The sequence below is a fragment of the Lactuca sativa genome, chromosome 1 (assembly GCF_002870075.4).
Source record: "Lactuca sativa cultivar Salinas chromosome 1, Lsat_Salinas_v11, whole genome shotgun sequence".
NCBI lineage: Eukaryota > Viridiplantae > Streptophyta > Magnoliopsida > Asterales > Asteraceae > Lactuca > Lactuca sativa.
The window spans coordinates 28,852,330-28,868,470 of record NC_056623.2 but is presented as its reverse complement, the minus strand read 5'-3'; positions in this window follow the sequence as shown (position 1 = coordinate 28,868,470).

Genomic DNA, 16,141 nt, shown 5'->3' with positions numbered 1-16,141 from the left:
CCCATGTGACTCGTCGAGTCGCTCCTGTTCTGAATCCATTCAGTGGCTTTTCAAGCCATGCAGGGGCTCCAAACTGTAGATCCATACTTCCAAATCTCAATCCTTACGTAAAGTTGCAAACTTTACGTATAACTAAAGAGATCTAGGCTCAAACCATACCAACACTAGATATGAAGTGGCAACCACATATCTATGGGGCAACCACATATCTAAGCCCCGAATTTGGCCTCAAACAACCATAAAACCCCCAAATCTCATAACAAAATAGATCTAGACGCAAAGGAGGGAAGATAGCAGCTTATTACCTTCAAGATGAACACAAACTGAAGTAGATCTCGGATCTACACCTCTCCTTTGAAGCAACCCTCTTGATCTTCAAGTTCCTTTCAAAGTTTCCTTCCTCTAAAGCTATTTATCTCAAATGATGGAAGCTCACACGAAATCTAGGGTTTACAGGCTCTCTAGGATGATGTGGAAGCTGAGGACGGGACATAACACCCTTTATATAGGATACAGCTCCCGGGTTTAGGGTTTTCCTTGTTCAGACCAGACTCGCCCCGAGTCCCCTTAGCCGACTCGCCGAGTCGGTCACTTACTCCTCGACCCGGATCCCGCTCGGACTCGCCGAGTTCCTCCTTGGACTCGACGAGTCGGCCCTTAAATTTAGGGTTTCCTTTCTTTTCTTGGCCTTCCTGATTTTGGGTGTTACAAGTCTCCCCCACTTAAACTAAACTTCGTCCTTGAAGTTTGCTTTGGCTAACCGCCTACGATCTGCTTCCAATACTCTACTTATTAATCCAACACCAGCTGCCTACTATCGCTAGCCTTTCGCCCGGTCATTCCGACTAACATTAATCCTTGTGGACAATAATCTCGGGTCAACCTTGACCCTGAACATTCTGGGAGCACAACTTACTCAACTGACAATCCTTCTGGTACTTCCCGAGTACTGAAACTGAACCCATAGGGGTTCGCCTCCTCTTTCCTTGTGCGATTTCCGCCCTTTCCAGGGCAACGTTCCATAACCAACTACTTTCTCTGTCACTGTGAAGGTTCTATCCTTCACCAACTCCATCACCCCCGCTACTTCCAGTACGAGTCATTACCGCCAGTATCCACCGACACTTCTCTCTGTCATAACTTGGTGTCAAGCACCTCTCGATCAGCTAACTGAATTCAACCATAGATCGCTTACCAGCACTACTACTGGCTGGAAATTTCTGCTATTCCCTATCTGTCTTCCGGATGAACCGAGACCACTCTGGTCCCTACCAATCTATCAATATTTGGATTACCGGCTCCCACCGGTCGCTAGCCCCAACACAACTCCTAGTCGCTCCCAGCGACTTTCGAAGAAACTTCGACTACCTATAACTACTCAATTTATTCTGCCATTCTGGCACTACAACCCTGGGGTCCTCGATTCCCTATCTGACACTACGTTCCCTACCAGGTCCCACCCGTGCTACTAAAACTCACGGGCCTCGCCCAAGGGTCTCACCCGCCTCTATCCTTCTAGTATCACTTGTCTAACCACTCTCGCACGGGCCTCGCCCACGGGTCTCACCCAACCATACTATTGAGCAACCCTGCTCTCAAGTCTCACCTATACTACTACTCTCATACGGGCCTCGCCCACGGGTCTCACCCAACTACATCCTGGAGTGGCCTCTCCCAAGGCCTCACCTCTCTAGGGCTATACAGGCAAACTCCCTGCTATTCTCATCCACTACCCATTCCTGATCCCTATCTGATCACTAGGAGATAAAGGCCTCACCCCAAATCCGACTGCTAGTGAATGTTATGGCTGCCGCGTAGTCTTATAACACCTTCCACCATTGACCGCTGTTGGAGAAAGTTGTGACTCTCCCGCCGCTCTACTATGCTCTACATGCTACCTATGCCACTGTCTACTAACACGAAAGCATCCCATGCTATCTCTTAGGGGTGAAAACGAGCCAAGCTACTCGCGAGCTACTCGGTATCGGATCGTTAAAAGCTCGACTCGAAATCGATTTTAAACGAGCCCGAGCCGAGCTCGAGCTTAATATTAAGCTCGTTTATTAAACGAGCTCGAGCTCGAGCCTATGTCATTAAGCTTGATTAGGCTCGCGAGCCTAAACGAGCCTTTATATAATATAATTTATTATATATATATATATTAAAATAAAAATATATTTGAAGAATTATGGATTTCGGGTATTAGTAAACGAGCTTCTTAACGAGCTCGAGCCGAGCTTAAGCATATTTAGGCACGTCAGATAAAAAATGAGTCGAGGCCGAGCCCGAGCCGAGGTTGTATAATTCTTTACGAGCTCGAGCTGAGCTCAGTACAACAAAGCTCGAATCGAGCCGAGCTTGAGCTCGAGCCTCATATAACTTAAACGAGCCCGAGCTGAGCCTACCCAGGCTCGGGCTCGGCTCGGCTCGTTTGCACCCCTACTATCTCTCCTTAAGATCTTCATTCCGACTCACTCGAGTCCTACAGGCGATCCTCCAACCTGAATTCCCAACCACGTACTATCCATCACCATTACACGCACTAACTGATGGGGAGTTTCCCAAACTCCCAACCCTAAACTCCTCAATCCATCAAACGTTGTACTACTTCTTTTCCTTCTCAGAGATCACATACTCATTCTGGATCTGCATGCTCTTACCCTTGTACACTCGGAGGATTCTCCCCCACTTCGATCCTGTTTACACCTCGCTGCTCAATGCTCGAAAAGAAATCCCAATCCTTGCTACCATTCCATAATCAATCTGTTGAGGAAACCCAAGCTTACCATAGCTAGGGATCTAACCAATCCATTTCTAAAACTATACGGCTCTGAACTAGCGAGACATACCAAGTCCCTCCCAGGCATGCTACAGTTACTGCATCCTAAGTAACCTTCTCCAATAGAGCCCATCCCTTAACTACTATTCAAATATCCAAGGTATGCAGATGGCATATAACTCGATCACAAGCAAGCCGCACAAAATTAAAATACTCATACCGATAATGATGCAGAACCATAACAATATAATCATGCACAAATAAAAGAACTGAAAACGGAAGTCGCATACCTGCAACGTCCGGTGCTGCTCGCGTCTCCAAGGTGGTCATCTGGAAAACCCTGCCTCCTACCGCAGGCTCCACTGCACGGCCCTGACGCCCGTCTGTGATCCTCAAAGTTGTAGGGCAGGTGCCATCACCCGTCCTGCCGGAAGCAAACTGGGGCACTGGGCCTTCTTGTGGCCCTGCTAACTGCAGTGAAAACATATCAAGTTTGATCCCTGTGTGGTGGTAACGGTACAATTCCTGCTAAAATGACCAGTCCGACCGCACTTGAAACAACCAGACTCACCACCGCTACCACTCCTGCACGCGCCCCCGTGCGCCCTGCCACACTTCCCGCACCAGCTGCGGTCCTGATAATCCCTCGATCTCGAATCCGATCCCTTGGGCCTCTTTCCCGAGCCTGTGGCTGCCTGAACCTCATCCGGCTTCCTCTTCCGGATCTGCTCCAAATCAATTTCTCTCTCTCTAGCTCGCGTGATCATATCCTCCAACGTTTTGTAGCTGGACCTGCTCACAAACTGCCTGATGTCATCCCTCAACATCTCATGGTATTGGGCCTTCTTCATCTCCTCATCCGCGACATACCGCGGTATAAGAAGAGCCCTCTCCCTGAACTTGGCGGTGATCTCCGCCACAGTCTCAGTGGTCTGCGTCAAATCCTGAAACTCCCGTGCCAACTGCTGCACCTCAATAATCGGAAAAAAAACCTTCGCCCTGAACTTGGCCGAGAAATCTCTCCATGTCATCGCGTCCAATGCGGCATCATCCCCTAAAGCATGACCGATCTCCTCCCACCAATCCCTCGCTCTGTCCTTCAGAAGACAGGAGGCGAGTCTGACCTTGTCCCCCTCAGGACACCGGCTCGTACGAAATGCATTGGCGACATCGGCCAACCACCTGCTGCTAGCAATGGGGTCCTTAGCCCCATGATAATCTGACGCTCCGCAAGCTCTAAACTCTCGGAATGTCAAAGTACGAGCTCCCATCAAAGCCATCATCTCGCTACAGAAAGCTCCCAACCTCTCATCCAAAATCTCCAGTAAACCCTCCTTGACCGTGCCAAAGATCACAGGAGTCTGATCCAGAATGTTGCGCGTAACCTCAGCTGATATCAACTCCCTCATTCGCTCCTCGAGCTGCTCGGCTCCTGAACCCGAGCCTGGTCCCTCTCCGGCGCCTGATCCGCCCAGTGGTCTCTCTCGCAACGTCACCATGCTGAAAATATAATACATCCACTTATCAGAATACTTATCACTGTTGCGAGACCAAACACACGCATTACCAGGTTCTCGATCTTGTCTCGGTCTTTCCCGAATCAAGTATGGATCCTCTGCTTTCAGAGTCCTTCCATTCGCGACTCGATTCGCCGAGTCAGTCCATGACTCGCCGAGTCCACCGATTTCTGAGTCTTGTCCTGACCAACTCACCGAGTCTCCACTCGACTCACTGATTCGAGTCTCAACTCGAAGGGTTCAGGGTTTCGCAACTTGACTCACCGAGTCCAAGAACAGACTCGCCGAGTCCAAGGCAATCTTCAACAGACTCGCCAAGTTGTTCTTCCAACTCATTGAGTTCCTACCCAACTTCAACCAGCTCGTCGAGTCCACCCATGTGACTCGCCGAGTCGCTCCTGTTCTGAATCCATTCAGTGGCTTTTTGAGCCATGCAGGGGCTCCAAACTGTAGATCGATACTTCCAAAGCTCAATCCTTACGTAAAGTTGCAAACTTTACGTATAACTAAAGAGATCTAGGCTCAAAACACACTAGGGCTAGGTTTTAGGACAAAAGGGCTTCACCAACTACTTAATATTTGATGCTTTACGACATATTGGACCATCCCAGCACTAGATCTTAAGTGGCAACCACATATCTAAGCCCCAAACCCGAATTGGGTCTCAAACTGCCATAAAACCCCCAAATCTCATAACAAAATAGATCTAGATGCAAAGGAGGGAAGATAGCAGCTTATTACCTTCAAGATGAACATGAACTGAAGTAGATCTCGGATCTACACCTCTCCTTTGAAGCAACCCTCTTGATCTTCAAGTTCCTTTCAAAGTTTCCTTCCTCCAAAGCTATTTCTCTCAAATGATGGAAGCTCACATGAAATCTAGGGTTTACAGGCTCTCTAGGATGATATGGAAGCTGAGGAAGGGACATAACACCCTTTATATAGGATACAACTCCTGGGTTTAGGGTTTTCATTGTTCAGACCAGACTCGCTGAGTCCCCTTAGCCGACTCGCCGAGCCGGTCACTTACTCCTCGACCCAGATCCCGCTCAGACTCGCCGTGTTCTTCCTAGGACTCGACGAGTCGGCCCTTAAACTTAGGGTTTCCTTTCTTTTCTTGGCCTTCCTGATTTTGGGTGTTACACTAGAAGTGTTGTTAATACCCTCTTGTGACCACTTAGTACATACGGGTTATAGAAATCTAGATTGAACATATAGTCGATTGGGTGACTCTTCCCTAAGCCCACAACTAAACAAGGAACACGGAATGAGGCGGAAGTCACACATCTCACTGCATGTCAGACGGTAATTTCAAATAACCCTGATGTATATACTAAGTAATCCCTTAGTTATTAACTCTATTGATTGATTGTTAGGTACATTATTACGTGAACTAGTCGTTGTTTCCCTAGTGAGTTCTTATAACCATAATATGGACCATAAACATTACGACGTACTTCGGACGTCGTGAACTGAATGACGTTGTCACCCTAGGTTGACTGTAGCTAATAGTCAGGGTGTGAGATTGTCACAACCGTATAGATCTATACACAAACTCACGCTCTCCCTCGAGGAGACTCTGTTTACAAGGGGTAGACTTCCCAGAAGACTTGTCTCATATTGTAGTTCTCTCAACAAATTCACGAATAATACTATGAAAACCCTTTTTTGTTATAAATATGAATACTTATAAAAATAATACCTCTTATTTCAAAGTTCATAAGCTTGTTTCCTGGTTTGAAAAATATACTTGTAACGTTTGTATCTTAACATGTTTCGTAAAACTGATTTCAAGTCTAGTAATAACGATGTTTATCATGTTTAGTAAGTTCTATGTTTGATGCGTGCTAATGATAGGAAAATATAATAAACCAAATTATATTTTTAAACACAAGAATTCTTGTGCTTTTACTTGTATTCCCCCCCCCCCCCCCTTAAAACATTAAAAATCTCGGAAAATATAGGGGTATGAACTCACCTAATTGTGAATGACTTGGATAAATGACAAAGATAGGATGCTTGATATGCTAAGTGAAGTCCCATGCACAATACGGTCCTATTAAGCACATATTAACATGTATAGGCCTAAAATTAGTGTCTAAAACCACTAACAAGTATAGGAAACACCCTTAGGATGAAGGAAACACTTACAATGAAGTGTTAGCAACAAGAATGAGGGATAAAAAGGAGTTCATGGCCAAACCACCATGTGTTCACGGCCCATGAACACATGAAGGGTTTACGGCCCATTCATGAACATTTGAAGGGTTTACGACCCATCTAAGAAGGGTTCACGGCCATGAACTCTTCAAGATCATAAAGATGGTGATGAAAGTTATGAATCAATGGAAGCTCTTTACATGAATAAGATGAATAACAAGTGAAAGGGATGAATTACTTACGTTTGTGGGGTGAAAGAGAGCTTTTGTTGGATGAGTCTTGGGAGAGTCTTGAGGAGTTTTCGGCCAAGGAGGGAAGAGATGAGGAAAAATGAAGGAAACATATGTGTGTGTGTATATATATATATATATATATATATATATATATATATATATATATATATATATATATATATAGAGAGAGAGAGAGAGAGGGAGGGAGGTAGGGAGAAAGAGGCGGGGGGGGGGGGGGGGGTTCACGTTCGTGAACACCCTTTAAAGAGTTTTCTGGTTCGATTTCATTCCTCTAATCCCAAGCTAACACTTTATAACATCCAACTCTTAAGTGTACTAGGCTTAGCGACTCTCAAACTGACTCTGAGCACAATAAAGCGATAACAGAAATGAGTCTGACTTTCATTGATCGAGATGACTTATAGATATAGATTTCGGGTTGTCACAAATGTGAAAATCCATTAAACGGTAAGTAAATCTAGATTTATTCATAAATTACAACTGTTACATGTCCCTATAAGAATATGTACAAAACATCTATTGTTTAAATAAAGACTATAACATCACTTGTTGTATCTGATGGGTTTTAGCCAAAAGAACATCATATGTGCTCATGCCAACCCTAATGCTTGGATTTAGGTTTCTCTAATTATACATGCATTCATCCAAGACTTTCAAACCCTAGATCTAGTGTATATAATCAAAATTAACATAACAAAATAGATCTAAATGTTTGCCTTTTTGTTGATTGAAGATCTTGAAGCCTTGAGAACTTTAGCACCTCAAATGTTGTGCCTCTAATGAATCACAAACACCAATAGCAATTGGAGGAAACAAGAGAGAGAGGGGTGAAGAGAATTTCGGCTCTAGGACTTCCAGGGTTCAAGTGTTGCCGAAATCCCTAGCCTTAGGGGTCTTTATATAGGTGTGGAAATTAAGGTTCCAGTGATTATCTTTATCTGGTTACTTAGCCACCAAGCAGCCCAAGGATAATTCTAAAAGCCCTATCTTGGACGAATTCCTAAGGCCTTATCCTTAGAATCCGTCCACCCTATCTATTAGGGTTTCCTTCCCTAACTTTGCAACTATCACATAATTACAGTTCAACCCCTTAAGTTTAATTAACTTCTGTTGATCACAAAACTAATTCTTAATTAATTATTAACCAATGTTAATTAAAAAAATATGTTTTCTCTTTTAATATATTAGACTTATAATATATTAATAAACCATAATCACCAATTTCTATATTATTCCTCCATTCAAGTTGCTTTGGTGAAGGCAACTCAAAAGGACCATGCACAACCGGGTCAAGTTTTAGATACTAATCCAATAATATCTTCAGCATGAAATATCATTCATTTGTAATCTGTAACACCTCAAATTTTAGAACAACTTTTTCACTTTTAAATTACCAAAAACCATAGTTTCACAACCAAGTTATCAAATACAGGATCATCCCAAAGAAAAGAATATCATAATTATTAGAGTACATAAAAACATGTCCCATTAGTAAATTCCCCAAAGCAGGTGTACAATCAGACATTCGCCTTCCCACGATCCTACGAAGTACCTGCCACATATAAGTCAACAACTGTAAGCACAAAGCTTAGTGAGTTCCCCAAGATACCACATATAACATTGCATAAATAAACAGCTATGGGTTATTTACGACCCTAGGGATATCAACAATCCTGGTGAGCTAACAACACGCTCGAATGGTTAACAACAACTCTAGTTGGCTATCAACAGCCTTAGTCACATATAATTATAATAACATAACATAACATACCAGCTAGACCCAGTTGGTCATCATAATACAGCTACCCTACTATACAAGTAAGAGTAAGTGAGGAGATTCACCTGACACTGATGACACGAAAAACCTCGCACCCGAACTGTCAGATCTAGACTCCGCCTAGTCAACAAATAATTAACCTTAATTAATAATTAAGAGTCCAAATCCCACAACCAGACCTACTAAGGGAAAAGAACCATTTTGCCCTTCCTTTGGTCCCAAAACCCAAAACTTTGACAAAAGGTCAAAGTCAACAGAAGTCAACATCTGATGAGTACGGTGGACGTACCACACTTTACGTTGGGCGTGTAACTGGATCAGCATGCGTCGGGGGAAAATCAGACTACGTTATGCGTAGTTAGGAGTACGCATGACATACTCCATAAATCTCCAAATCCATTATTTGAGGTCTTAATTCGTTAAAACAACCATCCCAACTACAGATCTGACTAATTTAAAGCCTCTTGATCCATAAACTTGTGGGCTTTAAGCGTTTGCATGGCTAGGAGGGGCTCAAAGCATCATTTCATCTATTCTAATGAACTACATGTAGGTGTTAAGGAACACTGATAAGCACACAACCTGTAGGTGCTAACGAACTACGTGTTCATACGATGTACTTTATCCCCCTCAAAGTTGCCATATTGACATATATTGCTAAGGAATTCCTGCAGGGGTATTATCTACTCATTGGTTATAATGATCCTTAAGATGAGTCCCTTGAGATCAACATTTTAGGATCATAAAGTAAAAATAAGGGAAATGGGTAATCGAGTTAATTATTTGATGTGAAATATATAATTAAAGGATTTAATTATTGTGGGTTGAAAACCCTATATGCTCACCAAGCTCCCAAGCTTGACCCACTCAGTTTCTTTGTATCATAGGTAGCGGTACGAAAGAACAAAGATGGCAAGTTTAAATATACCTAGAGATTTAAAGAGCTTTTAGGCCATTAGTATAATAAATTATTGTAAGGCGTGTAACGAAGAATTTTATGCTTATGTTTGTGTATCAGTTGTGACATATCAAGTTTTTATATATTAATGAAAACCATTTCTTCGAAAATGCTTTGATATTGATATTTTCTCACAATAAAATAATGTTTTGGGAACAAACTCTTCAATAAAAGAATACTCTGAACTTATTAAACATAAAAAAAGGTTTTTTTTACGGGCCACTAAATAGGGGATGCCACTATATATATATATATATATATATATATATATATATATATATATATATATATATATATATATATATATATATATATATGTATATATATATATAGATAGAGAGAGAGAGAGAAAAAAAATTCAATTGAGAAAACAAAAGGATTAAGAACATGAAAATGAATCTGCGTAACATATTTCATAATTCATCTCTTAAGTGCTCCATCATGTCGGTATGATGAAAAAGATAATATTCATATATGAATAAGTATATTCATATATGAATATTACGTAATATATTCACATATGATTATTCATATATGATTATAACGGTTTGTGCCAGAGGTGGTAGTGGTAGCAAGGGTAGCGTGTAACAGCCCGGAATTTCAGGTATCGTTATATGTATGATTTTGGGTGTTTTAAGAGGGGACTCGGCGAGTTGGAGCTCAGACTCGCCGAGTAGGTTTGCGGATCTAGTCGCGGGTTCGCGACTGGACTCGACGAGTCCGGATATGGACTCGGCGAGTCCGCGCTGTTTAGCGAAACCCTAACCGTTCAGGTTTGGGACACATGTAAGGGGCCTTATGGCCGTCATTGTTCACCCTAGTCCTGTGAGTGAAACCCTAATTCGATTGTGAGCATCTGGAGCAAGGTAGAAGACCATTATTGATCTTGGAAGTGTTATTTTGCAAGGAGGAGGAGGCTTGGTTAAGGGAACAACAGGAGAAGCCATATTCTGAGGGTTGGGGACACAGAGCAATGTTATTCAGGTAATAGTTTCGAGTTGATCCCTTCTATGTTGATGTGTATATGGATTTAGGGTTTATTGAACCCTTTTGTGGCTAGATTGAGTGTTTCCTTAGTCCCCCAAGCGATTGGAACCCTATATTGGGACCCTTGGAAGTCCAGAATGTCCCATGCCTGAGTTTCTCGGGAATCAATGGAGGTTTTGGATTGGAATCCTTATGCCTTAGGTCAAAACGTAAATTATGAGTCATGGGGTGTATTATCTGCGCCCGATGTTGTGGCAGGTATGCTTTATTTCATGTATTTATTTTGATGTTGAAATATTATGCTTATATTAGGTTATGCGTAGGTACCTTCCTTGTAAAATCTGTGTCTGCTTTAGTGTTATTTGACTCGGGTGCGAGTCGGTCTTTTGTATCTCTGGCCTTTAGTCAGCATATCAGCGTTAGTCGTGAGTCGTTGAGTCGGCCTCTGAGAGTTTCTATAGCTGACGAGAGAGTGATTTGTGCCACAGAGGTTCTCCGGGGATGTGTGTTAGAGATTTTCGGGGTTGAGTTTCCGATTGATCTGATTCCTATTACGATGGGTGATGTCTGTGTCATTGTGGGCATGGACTGGTTGAGCCGATTCGGCGCCGTCATCGACTGTGAGCGTCAGCTGGTGACTATACGAGACCCTAGTGGGGGAGTTCTTTCGGTGTACGGCGAGGGTACCCGTTTGGGATCAGCTTTTTGTTCGGCCGCTAGGGCGAGACAGTGTCTACAGCATGGCTGTAAGGGTTTTGTGGCGTATGTGATGGATACGCGAGAGGTTTCCGAGAGACTGAGATCAGTTGAGGAGGTCCCAGTGGTGCGTGAGTTTCCAGATGTTGTCCCCGAGGAGCTGCCGGGAGTACCTCCTGTGAGGCAAGTAGAGTTTGGTATCGATCTGGTTCCAGGGGACGCGCCTATCGCTAAGGTGCCTTATCGTCTTGCACCTCCAGAAATGCAAGAGTTGTCCTTGCAGCTTCAGGAGTTGCTGGGGAAGGGATTCATTTGGCCGAGCAGCTCGCCGTGGGGAGCACCTATTTTGTTCGTCAAGAAGAAGGATGGTTCACACCGGATGTGCATTGATTATCGAGAGTTGAACAAGTTGACGGTCAAGAACCGTTACCCGTTACCGAGGATCGATGATTTATTCGATCAGTTGCAAGGAGCATCTTGGTTTTCTAAGATCGATCTGAGGTCGGGGTACCATCAGGTGAGAGTGCGGGATAAGGACGTCCAGAAGACAGCGTTTAGGACGCGATATGGGCATTATGAGTTTGTGGTGATGCCTTTCGGGCTCACCAATGCCCCGGCTGTGTTCATGGATCTCATGAACAGGGTATGCAGGCCGATGTTGGATCGGTCAGTGATTGTATTTATCGATGATATTCTAGTGTATTCGAGATCTAGAGAGCAGCATGAGGAACATTTGAGGGAGTTCCTTGGGGTTTTGAGATCGGAGAAGCTTTATGCAAAGTTCTCCAAGTGTGACTTCTGGTTGCGGGAGGTCCAATTCCTAGGACATGTTGTTAATCAGGAAGGGATATTGGTCGATCCGGCCAAGGTTGAGGCGGTGATGAGTTGGGAGGTGCCGAAGTCACCCTCTGAGATCAGGAGTTTCCTTGGATTGGCAGGGTATTATCGGAGATTTATTAAGGACTTCTCCAGAATTGCAGTGCCACTCACTAGATTGACCCGAAAAGGGGTTGCATTCTCATGGGGACCCGAGCAGCAGACCTCCTTTGAGACACTTCGCCAAAGGTTGTGCGAAGCCCCGGTATTAGCTCTCCCGGAAGGGATGGAGGATTTTGTAGTATATTGCGATGCATCGATTTCGGGGCTGGGTGCAGTGTTGATGCAGAGGGGTCATGTAATAGCATATGCATCGAGGCAGCTGAAGCCTCACGATACGAGATATCCCACGCATGATCTAGAGCTGGGGGCGGTAGTGTTCGCCCTCAAGATTTGGCGTCATTACTTGTATGGGGTTCGTTGCACGATATACACGGACCATAAGAGTTTGAAGTACTTGATGGACCAGCCCAACCTAAACATGCGTCAGAGGAGGTGGTTGGATGTGGTCAAGGATTATGATTGCGAGATTCTGTACCACCCGGGCAAAGCTAATGTGGTAGCAGATGCGTTGAGCCGTAAGGGGGAGAGCACTCCACTACGAAATGTATGTTTGAGGTTGACCGTGATAGCTCCAGTATTGGATGCCATTCGTGGGGCACAGTCTGAGGCTATGCAACCGGAGATGCAGAAGAGGGAACGGGTCGTTGGTTTGGTTTTAGAGTTCGTTACTGATGTTCGAGGGTTGATGACCTTTCAGGGTCGGATTTGGGTACCATTTGTGGGCGGTACGCGTACTACTTTGATGGAGGAGGCACATCGATCGAAATTCTCAATCCATCCCGGGGCTACAAAGATGTATTTGGATTTTTGAAGAGAATATTGGTGGCCCTGCATGAAGAGGGACGTCGCGTGGTTTGTCGAGAGGTGCTTGACTTGCCGTAGGGTTAAGGCCGAGCACCAGAGACCGCATGGCAAGTTGCAGCCATTGGAGGTTCCCGAGTGGAAGTGGGAACAGATCACTATGGATTTCATCACCAAATTGCTGAGGACTTCCAGAGGAGTTGATGCAATTTGGGTGATTGTAGACAGATTGACGAAGATCGCTCACTTCCTTGCCATCAGTGAGAGTTCTTCAGCGGAGAAGTTGGCGGAGATATATGAGAGAAGTGGTATCTCGGCATGGGGTGCCGATCTCGATTGTTTCAGACCATGATGTGCGCTTCACTTCCAGATTCTGGAAGAAATTCCATGAGGAGCTGGGTACTAAATTGCATTTTAGTACCGCATACCATCCCAAGACAGACGGTCAGAGCGAGCGAACGATTCAGACGCTGGAGGACATGCTTCGAGCGTGTGTGTTAGATTTCGGGGGTAGCTGGGATGCGTATTTACCCTTGGCAGAGTTTTCCTACAACAACAGCCATCATTCGAGCATTGGTATGCCACCCTTTGAGCTGTTGTATGGTAGGAGATGTCAGACCCCCATTTGCTGGGGAGAGGTGGGACAGAGAGTGATGGGCAGTACAGAGATCGTGCTTCAGAAGACAGAGCAGATTCAGCAGGTTAGACAGAGGTTATTGACCGCCCAGAGCCGACAGAAAAGTTATGCAGACAGACGCCGGTCCGAGCTTGAGTTTCAGGTCGGCGACTTCGTACTCCTGAAGGTCTCTCCTTGGAAAGGAGTGATTCGATTCAGGAAGAGGGGCAAGTTGGGGCCCCGGTATATTGGGCCTTTTCGTGTGATTGCGAGGGTAGGACGGGTGGCCTACCGTTTGGAGTTGCCAACGGAATTGAGTCAGATCCACGACACTTTTCATGTGTCGCAATTGAGAAAGTGTATAGCCGATGAGTCGGCAGTGGTTCCATTAGAGGACATTCAGGTGGATGCGAGCCTGAATTATGCTGAGAGACCAGTGGCCATCAGAGATCGGAAGATCAAGGTTCTGAGGAATAAGGAGATACCTCTGGTGTTAGTTCAGTGGCAGCACCGGAAGGGATCAGAAATGACCTGGGAGCCGGAGCATGAGATGCGGGAGCAGCATCCGGAGCTATTTTCGGAGTGAGACTTCGAGGGCGAAGTCTAGTCCTAGCGGGGGAGAGTTGTAACCGCCCGGAATTTCAGGTATCGTTATATTTATGATTTTGGGTGTTTTAAGAGGGGACTCGGCGAGTTGGAGCTCAGACTCGCCGAGTAGGTTCGCGGATCTGGTCGCGGGTTCGCGACTGGACTCGACGAGTCCGCGCTGTTTAGCGAAACCCTAACCGTTCAGGTTTGGGACACATATAAGGGGCCTTATGGCCGTCATTGTTCACCCTAGTCCTGTGAGTGAAACCCTAATTCGATTGTGAGCATCTGGAGCAAGGTAGAAGACCATTATTGATCTTGGAAGTGTTATTTTGCAAGGAGGAGGAGGCTTGGTTAAGGGAACAACAGGAGAAGCCATATTCTGAGGGTTGGGGACACAGAGCAATGTTATTCAGGTAATAATTTCGAGTTGATCCCTTCTATGTTGATGTGTATATGGATTTAGGGTTTATTGAACCCTTTTGTGGCTAGATTGAGTGTTTCCTTAGTCCCCCACGCGATTGGAACCCTATATTGGGACCCTTGGAAGTCCAGAATGTCCCATGCCTGAGCTTCTCGGGAATCAATGGAGGTTTTGGATTGGAATCCTTATGCCTTAGGTCAAAACGTAAATTATGAGTCATGGGGTGTATTATGAGCACCGAAATGAGGACTTTACGTGATGAATCAGTCTAGGAAGGCCAGACCTATGACTGGTCGGAGCAGATCTGACCTTAGAAAGCAGTTTGAGCGGTTGCATGGCATGGACTCGCCGAGTCCGATGAACAGACTCGGCGAGTAGCTTGAAGATTAACTGGGACTCGCCGAGTTGTTCTTCAGACTCGGCGAGTTGAGTCGGGGTGGCCCCGCGATTCTTCCAGGAGGAACTCGTCGAGTCAAGGGGGATACTCGACGTGTAGAAAGGGAATCTTAGAGAATTGGTGAGGACGTCTAGACTCGCCGAGTCGCCCTAGCGCTCGCCGAGTCCGGTCAAGTTGACCGTTGACCGTTGACCAGAGTTGACCTATGTTTGACTTCTTAGGGATAGTCAAACTTAGAAGATAAAAGTGTTAATAAGAGATGTATGATGTTATAGGGAGATTTTAGCTCGGCGGATCGAGCACGAGTGACTTCGGGATTTGCTAGCTTTCGATATTCACGAGGTGAGTCTTCTCACTATACCGTACCCGGAAGGGTTTGACTGTGTGACCGGAAGGTCGGATATGATATGTGATATATGTGCTATATGTGATAAGATAATTGTTATGCATGCTATGTATGTTTATGTGGGCCGGAAGGCATTATGTTATGGGCCGGAAGGCGTGTAATCTGGACCGTAAGGTTGGCGTGGGTAGGACCGGAAGGTTTACCCAGCAGGGACGGAAGTCCCCTGAGACACATGGACTGGAAGGTCAGGGCCTGGAAAGGCGTATGTGCGTAAGTTGTATTTTGGGGAACTCACTAAGCATTTATGCTTACAGTTGTTATGTATGTGTTTCAGGTACTAGCGAGGACCGTGGGAAGGCGCCGGCGTGATCTGTACACACTGATAGATGTTTTGTGATCTTGGGATTCATATGATTTGTATTTTGACATGACACTTGGAATGTTTATGCCTTGTTTTGAATGAAAATACTTTATTTTGAAATGAAAAATTTGTTTGAAAATTTACGTTGTTACATAGCGGCTACGAAAATGGCATTTGTGGTAGTAGTGGTGGAAAGGGCGGAGGTGGAGGTGGTAGAAGTGGCAGAGGTGGTGATGGGTAGTAGCGGAGGTGGAGGTGACGCTAGCAGAGGTGGTGATACTGGTAAAGGTGGCTGAAGTAGCAGTGGGGAAGTGGCGAAGGAGAGGGAGATGGTGGATTAATATATGAATATACTTAAATTTATATTCACATATTAATATTCTCTCTCCTCCATCGCGTCGGTACAAACGGAGCATTCTGAGGTAAGAAATAAATGTGTGGTTAAGAATGATTACCTAATTTTCAACCTGTTTTCTCAATTGAACTTATATATATATATATATATATATATATATATATATATATATATATATATATATAT